At 41.8% G+C, this 12,900-nt stretch overlaps 1 protein-coding gene and 2 pseudogenes across 3 annotated transcripts in view; 2 read left to right on the top strand and 1 right to left on the bottom strand.

The window, feature by feature from the left end:
• The window catches only part of LOC148037595 (uncharacterized), a 151,554-nt gene that overhangs the window by 62,139 nt on the left and 76,515 nt on the right, over window positions 1-12,900 (bottom strand). The gene's annotated exons all lie outside the window — the stretch shown is intronic.
• On the top strand, window positions 778-1,511 carry LOC148037598 (uncharacterized; annotated as a pseudogene).
• LOC148037597 (uncharacterized) lies at window positions 2,131-3,404 on the top strand (annotated as a pseudogene).

Here is a 12,900-nt window from a genome sequence, read left to right as displayed (position 1 = left end):
GAAAGAAAAAGATAATAAGGTGAAGAGGGAAGGAGAAGAATTATCATGCCTACTACTAGAGTAGACAGAACAACTCAACAACAAAACACCGTGCCTTAAACGGTGTTCAGGTGTGCACCCGCCCTTACACACGTGCTACACACACACACACACACACACACACACACACATACATACATGTATGTACACACACACACACATATATATATGTATGTATGTATGTAAAACCTAACGTGATACTTGGAGATTGTACCCACATCGACTCTCTCTCTCTCTCTCTCTCTCTCTCTCTCTCTCTCTCTCACGTGAAGATAATTGAATTAAGCAATAAATATTTATATCACACCATCAGGTCAACATTCTCTCTGTATCTCTTACTTTCTATTACATCAGACCATCAGGTCAGCATACTCTCTCTCTCACATTCTCTCTTTGTCTAATATTTACATGAGGCCTGTAGGCTCTCATCAGAACAACCTATTACATGAACAACACAAATAAATCACACAAAAGGAACAGCTGGAGTAGAGCGAACAATCGCCAGCCAAGAAGCAGCAATATCCGGAAGAACCAAGTCCACTAACATTATAGAAGAGATTTTCCATAACATTAATCCATGCACACGGGCCACATGCCCATGGATGCCCGATGCTGAATCAAAAATAAAGGCATTGCGAGTACGCCATATATGCCACACGGATGTCCATCTAAGGAAATGGAATAGGCAAGAACAATATGAACGCAAAGAAGGCATAGAGGACATGTTTCCCATAATCCATGAACGAACTAGTATGCAGTGGGGAGTTACTGAGGACCACACACGGAAAATCAAATTCCAGATCTGTCACGCAACAGGGCAAGAGACAAAGAGGTAAAGCAATGTCTCATCACATGTAGTACAGACCGAGGAGCTCACCTGTATCAAAGAGAAAGTACAACTACTCCAAAAAAAGGAGGAGGAGACAACGAAGGAGGTTGTTACTTGGGCAGAGATGCTCAAGAAAACCCAATAGCAAGTAGAGGATGCGGAGCAATGGATTCAAATTGCAAAGAAGGGGAAACACCTAGCACACGCACCTACAACAACCATAATCAATGACACATTGGAGGAGGAACAAAAAAGGAAAATGAGAGCAATCCCTGTTCAGGTAACAGGGCTGAAGATACATGAAAAAGTGGATGAGGACACCGAGGCGCTATACACGTTAATGAATATTAAGAAAGATACACATGTCTCTGCTTGGAGAGTGGGCAAGAAAAGCACAGAAGGGGAGAGCTCAAAAGAGCGTGCACTCATTCTCCGCTTCCCCACCATGGAGGCTAGGAGAGACTTCCCAGCTCAACGTTGTATATTGAAGGGGACCAATGTGTTCCTGGGTGACGATCTCACACCAACCCAACTAGCCCACATGAGGGAGTGCATGCCAAAAATTAAGATAGCCAAGGAGGAGGGCAAACTCACCTTCTACAGAGGAGGGAGAGTGGTAGTCGTAGAGAGACGCCACAAATGACGGTGTGAGACCTATGGGACCAGCCTTGCAATAGCAGTTTGGAACTGTAATGGAACCCTCCGATTGGATGTGGGAGCTTTTGAGGAGACATTCATCGGGAGAGATATAGTGTTCTACTCAGAGACACATCAGGGACCACATACTACACTTCCACGGGTGACAGGCTATAGGTGGGAGTCAGCTTGCAGGAAGGAGACGCGCACAAACCACGGTAATTGTGGGTCGGGAGGAGTGGCAGTGTTATTCAAGGAGGAGCTACAGTAGATGATCTAGGTAGTTCGCAGAGATGAGCAGGCCAGATACATGCGGGTGAGAGTGCGTGGTGAGGAACGCAACTTTGTATGTTGCCATATGCTATTCCCCCCCTATGACGTCCCGATACGCCCCACCCAAGGGGCAATCACCATATGTGGCTTTGGATGAGGATATTTGGGAGTTCTCGAAGGAGGGAGAGGTTATCCTACTAGGAGACTTTAATGCCAAGATAGCCTCCCATCAGGTGTCTTTCTTTAATGCATCTGAGGAGATACTACAAGAGCAAGATGTGTCACAGCTACAGCTGGAGAGAACATCTTAGGATATGGGGGAAGTCACCGAATATGGGAGATACCTTGTGGAGATGGGCACAACACACATGTTGGCCATTCTCAATGGCCTGGCTAGATACCCCCTATCCGGCGCCTTCACATGTTATCCTCACCGACACGGTGCCAGCACAATAGACTATGTTTTTGCCCATCGATGCTGATATCTCACATCCACGACCTCTTAGTGTCCCCACGCCTTCTCAAAGTTGCAGTGGATCATGCCTTCCTATCATTCACCATCGACTTCCAATTCACTAACACACAGACCCATCATGCAGCTCCCCGACATCCGATATACTTCTTTTCAAAGAGACAAAGGATATCTATGAGGCGGAGATCCTTAGATTGTTACATGATGCAGACCCTGACGTTCCATTACGGGAGCTGACTCAGCAGTTCAGTGAGGCCCTACACATCGCTGCAAGTGTAGCCTTCCCACACTCACGACCCACACAAAGAGCCTCCACCGGGGTGACACCTCGAAAAAGCTGGTATGATGATGAGTGCCGTGAGACCAGAGCACGGCTACAAAGAGAGATAGCACTAGGATCCACTACCCACAGACAGGCACATACTCTTTAGATGCTTCACACAGTGATAGAAGAGAGCATTCTTGGCCCAGCTGGAGTGAGACCTATATCAGTTATTCTTAAGCCAAGACTCTAGAGAGGCTTGGAGGCTTTTTAGAGAGCATTGCCCAACCACACCTATTACGTCCACCGTTGTATGGGAGTATGCACCTAGTCTTTATACTATGGAGGGTCGACCACCTCTTCCTGACCCACTTGACCCTTGTCCAGAGACCACTACTTTCTTTACAAAAAGTAGGGTTCGAGAGGCCATTGACAGACTTGGCAAAGGAAAGGCACAAGATCATGATGGATTAGTAGCTGAGCACTTGATCCATGCTAGAGATTTGGTGGCAGGATTCCTAGCTTACATGTTTAACAAAGCCATATGTGAAGGCCTACCAAAAAACTGGAGCACGAACACTATTGTGCCTATCCTCAAGTCAGGGGACCCTACTCTACCCAGTAACTATCGGACTATCATGGCTGGACATACATTGGCTAAGTTATATACTTCCATCCTTGAGCATGAGTTAAGCAGGTGGGCAGAGAGGTGGGGTCTTAGAGCACAGGGACATGCTGGCTCTAGCAGAGGCTTCTCCACATTGGGTCACATTCTCACACTCAAAGCAATCATTGAGGAGGAAAGGACCCATGGCCAACGGACCTACTGCTGCTTTGTGAACTTCCGCAAAGCCCTTGACACAGTACTGAGAGATAGGCTAATACATAGATAGGCTCATACATAGATTGCATGCCATGGGAAAACCGGAAGAGCTCGGTTGGGCTGTTTTGGCACTATATGAGAGAGTTGTGGGCAGAGTCCAGACACTTGAGGGCCTTTCGGCACCTATTTACTCCACCATTGGGGTGAAGCAGGAATGCCCCCTCTCTTCGCCATTATTTGGCTTGTACAATGATGGGATTGCTAATAATATTTCACAGAAAGGAGATAGAGAAACTCCACTAGCTGGCACTTGGATACCTCTCCTATTGTATGCAGATGACATTGTATTGATAGCTGACTCTCCAGAGGGTCTACAGAGACACTTGGATGCATTACACTCCTATACTTTGGACAATGGGCTTTCATGAACCTTGGTAAAACCAAGGTGATGGTATTTAATACTACACCACAGTGGGTCAAGAGATCAGCACCTAAATTCACATATGGATCTAAGGAGCTGGAGTGTGTGAATTCTTATACATACCTAGGAGTGTTATTCATAGGACCCACCTTTTCTATGCAAGAGACAGCAGACACTAGATTGACTCGCGGATACACATCACTAGGTGGTTTGGAGAGGATGTGCTCACAGGTGCAATTCCAAGAACTCTGCACCAAGCTATGGCTCTTCGATACACTAGTCACGTCCACACTACTTTATCGAGTACAGATATGGGGGCCCAGTCTTGACCACCGTAGCAGATCAAGGCGCATTTATGACGGATGGAGGTCGATGGAGAAACCCCTAGTGTCCATGATATCTAGGATGATCAGATGTAAGGCTTCAATGCCACATGAGATCATCAGAGCCGAGCTAGCAGCTACACCGATTGTGGTAGAGGCCCTCACCCGATCAGTCACATACATACATAGCCTATGGGACTTACCAAAACACAGATATGCACGGTTGGCCCTTGAGTCCTCCAAGCAGCTTGCCAGAGAGGGTGACACTTCATGTTGGTATGCACAAATGTCGGCCTAGTTTGAGCTGCATGGCTTTAGCATGGACAAGTTACCCCCCTTCTAGTACTCCCTTGATATACCATCTCTTGATCTGAGCAGGTTAGAGATTCACAAGATCATCGGGATGGATCTTACCCAATTGGATATCAAGCGGACATGGTTGATACCAAGGCAAGATCTGACAAAGATGGATTTCTACCGCGAGTATTTCCTTCATACTACAAATAATGGATTTATTGTTCACCCGAGAGACATGGACACCCACCTTTCCCATGGGATCAGATGTACTATTGGCTAGTTGCGCACCTCCTCACATCAACTAGAGATTGAGACTGGCAGATATAGATCCACCCACCAAAGGAGCACATATGCCAGATATGCCAATTAGAGTCAAAGACAGAGGAGTATTATATCTGCCGTTGCCCAGCGTATTATGAGGTCTGTGGTCGTTTCCACTATCTCTTTAGAGACGGAATCGGACCACTATCCAAAGTCATGGATTTTACCGATCAGCGATGCCTTGGCCTCTTTCTTCTTGAGATACGACGGCTTCATGACATGCGCCTCAAGAGTACAGCTGATCCAAGACACCGAGGCCCTTCATAGAGACAGCTCACAGACTTCTTTGCAAAGGAGACTCAAAAGACTTCAATACAATTACAGCCATAGTCCACACGAGAGCCTCTCTCACCGCCACAGTCCACACACAAACAAGGAGTATTGATTGATCGAGCCGTTTAGCTTAGCCAATCTAGACGTCCTAGGCCTCGACACAGACATCGACGATACCTTCATAGGCGGATACAAGGGATTATTGCTCGGGCTAGAGCTAGGCCTTCCATACCCACATGAGATTGTACCATTTGGAGCTCGTTGTTACTAGATAGAGCTCTATGTTTTACACATAGCCATAGTTAGTTTCCTTTCTTATTTTGCTTTGTGCTACATATTTTGCCAAGACAGTTTGTACCGGCATACACATGATTGTAACTCATGGTCTCATAGGTCATTTTGGCATTTTGTAGACGTTAATATATCATTTCCTCTCTCTCTCTCTCCCTCTCTCTCTCTCTCTCTCTCTCTCTCTCTCTCTCTCTCTCTCTTTTGCACTCACTCACTCTCACTATGCCAACCACAGCATCGTGTTGTCTCAATCCTCACGCACTCCATTGACAAACTAGTATCAAAGCTTAGGTTGCTCGAGCTCTATCAAGACAATTGTTAGAGATGTGTCAAGATAGTCATCAGGACAATCCGTCAAACTGTAGTAGTCCATCAAGCTATGTCCGATAGTTTGTCAAATTGCATCAGTCCGTTCAAGTAGCTCAATCTCAAACAACAGTCTAATCAAGATAACACGATAGATTTTTCATTATTTTTCAAAGTTTCAAAGGTTTTGTCAATTAAACCTTTGGCCCACTAACAAGCGTTCGCATGCATAAGCATAATGTGAAATTTTGAGCCGAAAAATTAGGGTTTTTCCCGCATTTGGGGATTTTGATGCACAACAAGACAATTTCAAAATTTGCAAAATTGGTGCATCTTTGTCTCGAGAATTTGGGCCTTTTCACATTTTAGTGAAACTTTGTAAGTTTCACTGAAATTTGAGCATGCCGGACCGAGAAAAGAATTTCATCAAATTGTGCAAGAATTGCTTGGTATATGCACTTGGGTACATATATTGATGCAATTTGGGCAGATTTGTCTTTGAAAATTTAGGGCTTTTGATTGCAATCATCAAATTTGTGCCCGAGAATGCATTTGGAGCAAAAATTACAGTAGAATTTTGGGATTTCACATGCAATAGGTGCATTGGCCTATAAATCTAGCTGTAATTGATTGTGGAGTGCAGCAACTAACATTCTCTAATTCTGGAAATCAATTTGCAGATCTGAAATTTCTGCAATTTCTTGATTTTCATTGCTGATCAGTAGTTCTGCATACTATGGTCATTTGCGTGACATTTGAGCTTTGCATTTGCTGACGCTTAAGTCAATTTAGTGCTGCAAATCATGGCTGGAAATAGTGACAGCAACAACCTTTTGCACATCAAAATGCTTAAGGGTGCACACAATTTTGCAATAATCATGGCTGGAAATAGTGACAGTAGCAACCTTTTGCACATGAAGATGCTTGAGGGTGCACACAATTTTGCAGTATGACAAAAACAATGCTACAATGTCCTGGTGCAGAAGAAACAGGTGAAGCCCATCAAAGTGAAGGAAATAAGACCAGTAGGTACGGAACAAGAAGAGTGAGATGATTTGGATGAGCTTGCATACTCTACCATAGAGCTCTCAGTGTCAAACAACTTGCTCTTTAACATTGAGAAGCTGAATTTTGCATATGAAATATGGCGAAGACTTGAGGAATAGTATGCTTAGAAAAGTGCAGCCAACAAGGTTTATTAGCTGAAAAAGTTAATGGACCTTCCCATGAAGGAAGGTACAGCCATGTCTATACATTTGAATGAGTTCAACTCAATTTTCAATTAGTTGATTGCTTTGGATTTCCACATTGATGATGAGTTCAAGGCTACTTTCTTGCTATGCACTTTTTCTAAAAAATGGGATACTTTCAATAACTCAAATGCTCAGTAGTTATATTCTGATGTGGAGAGTTCTTTGGTGATGGAACAACTCAACAAGCAAAATAACTCAGCAAACAAGTCTTCTAATGCATTGCAAACTAGGGGTAGACTTCAGCAAAAGGGCAGTTCTGAAAATAGAAATACATTTCAAGTGCCTTGGTTATGGCAAAAATACCACGATGAGCCATGCAAGGAGCTACATGACATTCTTCCATTACTTAAAACCTGAAATCTTTGGTAACACAACTTATTGTCCATCAAAAGAATCCATCTTTGATAACATGAGAGTTTGCCATTTTACCAAGTCCTAAACTCTCCCAAATAATTTTAAAATCTTCATCAAAAGCATACATGTCCCTCATACTAGTGAAATCCGTATCATGAATCATAGACATGCACGAATATGAGATCTTCTTGACAGGGCATCAACTACCTTGTTTTGCTTCCCAAGAATATCCAATATTTTAAAGTCTGATTGAGCTAAATAATTGGCCCATCGAATATGCTTTTCAAAAATCTTTGGTTGGTTGAGAAAATGTCTCAAACTCTCATGGTCCGTCTTGATGAGAAATTCTCCATCTAAAAGACAGTGTCTCCGATCTTTTAAAGCTTAAATGATGACCAATAAATATTTTTCATAGGTAGTAGTATTCTTTTCTACATTTTGCAACCTTCTACTTGCATAAGCAACTGCATATCCATCCTGGTTTAAGATTGCATCAATGCAATCTCTTGAAGAATCGCATTCCACAAAGAAAGGTTTCAATAAATTAGGTGTAATAAAAGCAGTTCCTTTGTTGATATAGAACTTTAGAGTTTCAAAAGCTTCCTTCTCTATTTTGGTCCATCGGAATGTAAATGCTTTCTTGGTTTAATCATGTAATGGTCCAACAACCACTGCAAACCATTTAATGAATCTCCTGTCATAAGAGTATAATCCTAAGAAACTTCGAACTTCATAAACACTAGTCAATCTTGGCCATTGTACAATAGCCTTGACTTTTTCTAGATCCATCTAAATCCCATCTTTGGATACAAGATGACCAAGTAGTGAATCTCTTCTAGGAAAATTTCACTCTTTTTGCCATTCACATAAAGTTTGTGTTTGCAAAGTTCTTAAAACACTATTTTCAAGTGCTATTTATGCTCTTCATCATCTTTTGAATGACCCAAAATATCATTAAAGAAAGTACATGTAAACTTCCAATATGCTCTAAAGATCTTTCCATCATTCTAGTAAAGGTTGCAGGAGCATTAGTGAGACCAAATGATTGCATAAGAAACTCATACAAACCAAAAGTTGTTTTGAATATTGTTTTATTAATATCTTGAGGAGTAATCTTGATCTGATGGTAGCTACTCTTCAAGTCAATCCAGCTAAATACGTTGGATCCATCCAATCAATCTAAGATATCATCAATTCTTGGAATGGGAAACCTATTCCCAATTGTAATTTTATTGAGGGCCACATAGTCTATACACATGCGCCAAGATCCATCTTTCTTCTGCACTAAGAGGACTGGAGTAGTCCATATCTTGAAGCATCTTCGAAAATCCTATCAAGGCCTCCAACAAAGCATCCGAAATATTTTCCAGTTGTGGAGCATTACATCTAACATCCTCTAAAGACATATCCTCAAGCTCATGAACTATCTCAGAGATGATAACTGTATCCTGCAAATCATGTGCATCCAACACTTCATCAATCTCCCTTTCAATCCCCACATCAAGTAAAACATGAGCTTTATAAATCTCTTCAAATACATTAAGAAAACTTGTAGATGCAATGGTTGACTCTTTCACTACATGATCTTCCAAGGAATCCGTGGTTGTCTCAACATCAAATTGCAACTTATTCGAGCATGTCAATGATAAGGGAAAGATGATGAAGTATCATGTGAAGAATAATGGTGGTGTAATCTGCTCGTTGAAACAACTTTGGATCTGTCTAGTGGCGCTTTCAATAATGGGATGCATAATATGCTATATGCTGAAGAATGCTCATGCAACAGGTGTCACTTGGACGGTGTTTCTCATGGGAAAATTTTTACTTGCCAAGCGTCCCAGTACAAAGATGATAAAATCATGCAATGCATAGGGGAAGGTACAACAAGGGGGAAAGATTGATGGTGAAGACAAGCGCCAAAACTTGTTGAAAACCAAGAAGGATAGAAACCCCCTCTCAACTTGGATGTCAATGCCGAGAAAGGAGGAGAAGCTTGAGGATGTCGATCTTCATGTGGTGTTAGGTAAGTTTGTACTATTTTATGATGTGTTAAGTGTACCATCCCTTCTCTCGTCTTCTGAGTCATTGTTACTTAATGGACCACGACCCCTAAAATTCACATTCCATGGAAAAAAAAATGTTCAATGTTGTTCCATCCGTCTTTGTAGAGCTTGGTAGCCCAGTGGGCAGCCAATGAGCATCCTTTCTCCGATGCCCTATCCTATCCAAGGTGACTACTTGGACTTCCTTTGAAAGATAACCATCGCCTCTATAGTCTTGGTAGGCCACTAGGCAGTTGACGTGCACCCTTTATCTGATGCCCTAGCTGCTTTGGGATGGAACGCCTCAACATGAATATTGCAAACCTTCCCTTATAGGCTCAATTTTGGGCCTGCGAGGGGGTATTGAGCTAAAACACACCTTAGAGCTTATTAGCATTTTTAAACAGCCCCAAAACACGATTAATTAATGAAAAGCACAAATTTGGTGCGTGGTTTGAGAGAGCTTCAATGGTCCCCCAAAACCCTAATTTCTTAGGGCACACTTCAACATCTATAAATAGATAGACTTCCCACCATTCAACCTCATCCTTTTGTGCAGATTTCTTACTCTACCGTACACAGTTCAGCAATCAACCACCTACCATCTATTGTCCAACCACCTGCACTGTTACATTCATAAAGGTAATTTATGGGAGACAGGCGTGAGAGATGACCGTCCGGGGGCCTTGGGCACCCGAACGGGGTCAAGGGGAGCCTAGAGAGTAAGAGAGTCTAAGGATAGTAGGACTCGCCTGAAGCGGACGGCTAGCAGAGGAAACAGGGAGAGAGGAGCCAGCACTTATCTAGGCGAGGTTGGGAGGTGAAAGAGGAAATCACTCGTGCCATTGGATTCACGAACAGATTGACCGTCATTGGAGTTTGGCTACTACTCGTCTACTTGTTATACTCGACATACATGCCATACTGGTATCAGAGCTGAAGAGCCACGGGTCCTGTTCTCACGACGAGCCACCGGGTCCTGTCCTCACCGGGTCACGTTAAGTAGCTATTTCGCGAGATTGGCAGCCGGGTCACGTCAGTCGTTATTTTTCGTGTTAATGATGGCGACTACGATGGACAGGGGCAAAAGGGATTACACTTATTGTTAACATTCCTCCGGGCGATTACGATGGAACTAAGTTATGTTTTAATCTTTAATCTTTTTGGTTCATAGCCTGTGTTCCCACGTGACCTGACAGGGGGTGATTAATTACACTCATACCCAGTGCTCTTGCCAACAAGCCGTGTTCCCAACTGCCTCGTTCTTCCCACCATCTCTACTTTGCAGAGATCATTGACTTCTGTTTTATTGTAATCAAGGAAGTACCCCAACTTTGTACTCATTTCTTATATTTGCTTTCCAATTCTAGTGTATAAATGGAGGGGAAAGGGAGAGTGGGGGTAATCGAGGGCTCTAGTTCTGGGGACCACCCTATGGTAGATCCCCATGAAACGGAAATACAAGAAGAACAATGGGAAGAATTTTTTGCCACATGAGAACAATTTGATGATCTCACTGCTCGTGTGCAAGCACAGGGGTTTCAAATGGAATTTCTAACTCAAACACTCACCGAAATAAAATCTCAATTAACCTTATTACTAGAAAATGATAAAAATAAGCTAGAAACCTCAAATATTCCATCTTCATCGAAAGATTTGGATGTGACTATGCAAGATCCTAGGGAACCCCACCAAAAGCCGAGGGATAACCCAGTGTTAAAAGATATGAAACCCCCTCAATTTCACAGGAAGGAAAAAGACAGAAATAAAGACATTATCTTTAATTTTCTCCAAAAGTGGGAGAATTTGCACAGTCGTTTAGTTTTTTATTTTTAATGACATATTAAAAATACTCCACCACATCTCCAAGCGCTAGAGGCCAATTTAACTTTGGGGCCAAAGGCATATAAATGGTGGCGAACTTTAAAGGAGGCAAATAAAATACCTGAAACTTGGGCTCAATTTGAATCGGTCTTTTTTAAAGAATTCCTTCCTGAAAATGAAATGGAAAGAAATTGGGAAGATTGGGATTATGTCAGATAAAAGGGAAGACCCCTGCTGACATATCTGGAGGAATATCGTGAGATAATCCTAAAATTGAAAGGAATAGATGAATTTCAAAAGACAAGAGGATTCATTAGGGGACTAGATAAGGCCTGTAAAAAGGAAGTGAAAAGAAGTTCACCTAAGACGCTTAAAGAGGCAATTAAATTTGCATTAATCAATGAAGATAGTACGCGTCCAGGTAGACTCACTAGTCTCACTGATACGGAGCCCAAGTCTAAGGAATTGGAAACCTCAAAATTTGTAGGCAAATTTAAAAGGAAAATGTCATTTTTTAAGGGCAAGAAACAACCCTTTGAAAAGAAACAATATATAAGGCCAAAGTTAAGTCAAGATGACTTTGATAAGGCCAAAAAAGAAAGGTTGTGTTTCAATTGCCTATCCCCTAACCATGCTGCCTAGAATTGCCCTCAAAGAAAAAGAGGGAAAGATAAAGGAAAGGATAAGGACAAGGGTAAGAGAAAAGAAAAACAAATCCATGTAGTGCAGACCTTGGAATTAAAGGGGCATGAAAGGTATAAATCTTTAGAGGTCTTGCACAAGGATGTACAATACAGGTGTTATATGTTAACTTCTATGTGGCAGCCTACCTTTGGGCCACATGATTTAGTTAGAGTGCATGGATTGATAGCTGGAAAGAGGGTTAGAGTCATGATTGATGACTCTGCTACCCACAATTTCATAAATTATGCACTTGTCAAAAAATTGAAACTTCCCCAACAAAAGAGTGTGCATCAATATGTTGTTCGTATGATGCAAGGTCAGGATTCAGGATAATAAAATATGGGATACAATGGTATCCAATTTGGAAATTGAGATCCAAGGATATAAAGATAAACTTGATTTCCAAATTATGAATATGGAAAGAGCCGATATTGCTTTAGGGAGGAAGTGGCTATCGGGATTGGAATCAACCTTAAAACGTAGTTATCATCATAATACACTGGAATTTGAAAGGGATGGTAAGACTTTTGTGATTCAAGGTGAACATGAAGTATCTGATAACCCTTTGTTGTGTTCCACTGAAGTTCAGAAGCTGATAAAGAAGGAAGCTTGTGAGGTATATATGTTATGGTCTCTTCCTGTACAAAACACTTTTACTTTCTGTAATATAAAGCAACAATTTTCTTATGTTTGTGAGTTGAATGTAAGTAATGAATTAAGTGGTTTGTTAGATGAATTTAAAGATGTGTTTCCTTCTGATTTACCAAGTGGCCTTCCACCAGATAGGGGTGATGTAAATCACCCAATTGACACAGATAGGGATACACACCCTGTTTCTAAATCACCTTATAAATTATAAATTAAGTGAAACACAGCACCAAGAAGTTGAAAGACAAATTAAGGATTACCTTGATAAAGGGTTTACACAACCCAGCAATTCACCTTGGGCTTCGCCAATTTTATTAGTAAAGAAAAAAGACGGTTCTATGCGACTTTGTGTTGATTATAGAGCACTTAATAAGATAACGGTGAAGAATAAATTTCCTATGCCCAGAATGGAAGAACTTTTTCATCAATTACAAGGGGAAATTTTCTTCACAAAAATAGACTTAAGATCAGGCTATCACCAACTAAGAATTAAAGCACAGGATGTTCCTAAGACAGCATTTTGTACTAG

The sequence above is a fragment of the Lygodium microphyllum genome, chromosome 4, assembly GCF_053477565.2.
Source record: "Lygodium microphyllum isolate KBCC chromosome 4, Lygodium_microphyllum_v1.1.10, whole genome shotgun sequence".
In the NCBI taxonomy this organism is placed as follows: domain Eukaryota; kingdom Viridiplantae; phylum Streptophyta; class Polypodiopsida; order Schizaeales; family Lygodiaceae; genus Lygodium; species Lygodium microphyllum.
The sequence above is the reverse complement of the archived record's forward strand: the minus strand, read 5'-3'. Positions and strand labels throughout refer to the sequence as shown.